The 1,335-nt window shown below is 46.5% G+C and overlaps 1 pseudogene; it reads left to right on the top strand.

Moving 5' to 3' along the window:
• Positions 1-219: 219 nt before the first annotated feature.
• LOC112614689 lies at positions 220-724 on the top strand (annotated as a pseudogene).
• The last annotated feature ends 611 nt before the right edge of the window (positions 725-1,335 follow it).

The raw sequence follows: 1,335 nt of genomic DNA on the forward strand, positions 1-1,335 counted from the left end.
CGGGGCAGAGGGATTGGCCCAGGAGTGGACATATGCTTCAGCCATGACCAATCAGCGTCCTTCCCTGGGATAAATATGCGGCTTCTGGGAAAAGCAACTGCAGTAGAAAAAGGGCTTTGAAGATGAAAAGTTGGGCGGCACCAGCGAGGTGCCCAGGTTGGGGATGCTGATGGAGCCGGGAGGACGCTACTGAGCCCCTGCTGGCCTGACAGCCAACACATGATGGCAATAGAGAAGTTCAAAGTGTGCCTTCTCGGGGACACCGGTGTTGGGAAATCAAGCATTGTGTGTTGATTTGCCCAGGATCACTTTGACCACAACATCAGCCCTACCCTTGAGGTATCTTTTGTGACCAAAACTGCGCCTTGTGGAAATGACCTTCACAAGTTCCTCCTCTGGGACACTGCTGGCCAGGAACGGTTTCATTCGTTGGCTCATATGCTATGGAGGATCGGCTGCAGCTGATACAGTGCATGATGTTACCCAAACAGGATTCATTTCATATCTTGAAGAAGTGGGACAAAGAACTGAAAGAACATGGGCCGGAAAAAATTGTAATGGCTATTAGTGAAACAAGTGCCATCTCTCAGATATTAGGGAGTTTCCCCTGAAGGATGCTGAGGAATATGCTGAATCCATGGGTGCCATCATGGTTGAGACAAGGGCAAAAAATGCTATTAATATCAAGGTATCAGCCACCAGATCTCATCCTTGGAGAGGATGAAAATGGAAACAATAAAGCGATCAAACTCAGGAAGAAAATCATGCAAACCAGCCACAGATACTGTTGGCCCAAGGCCAGCTGTCCCTGACACTTGAAGAAGCCAGACCCCATGCCCTGAGTGCTGCTGAAAGACCCCACGCTTGGTGGCCTGGCACCTCACTTTCAGAAGAGTAAGTGAGCTGGCTTTACATCCTGGAAGACCTACAGAGTGGGGCAGGAAATGTCCCTAAAACAGATTTTAGAAAACTCTGGAAAAACCCACCACACCACCACAAAATGGCAGTCAGTATGTGAAATGCACATGGGAGGGATGATAGTTAATAGGTAATAAGTGTAGTTACATTTTTGCTAAAAACCTTTAAAAATTCTTGGATTTCTATAAAGGCCTACTGACTTATTATGTGTATGGGATTCTACAGTGGTGTTCCACTCAGATTTCCTGTGCTATCTATCCAAACTTCAGTAACTTCTGCAGTGCCGTTGCCTTTGTTACCTAACCAACCTTCGCGGAAAGGCAGATTTAATTCGGGAGGTTAGTTTTTAGCTAGCTTTAGAAGTAAGCCTTTATCGCTTTTCTGAAGGAAATCAGAGAAGTGTCAATGGACCTTCAC

The sequence above is a fragment of the Theropithecus gelada genome, chromosome 20 (assembly GCF_003255815.1).
Source record: "Theropithecus gelada isolate Dixy chromosome 20, Tgel_1.0, whole genome shotgun sequence".
In the NCBI taxonomy this organism is placed as follows: Eukaryota; Metazoa; Chordata; class Mammalia; order Primates; family Cercopithecidae; genus Theropithecus; species Theropithecus gelada.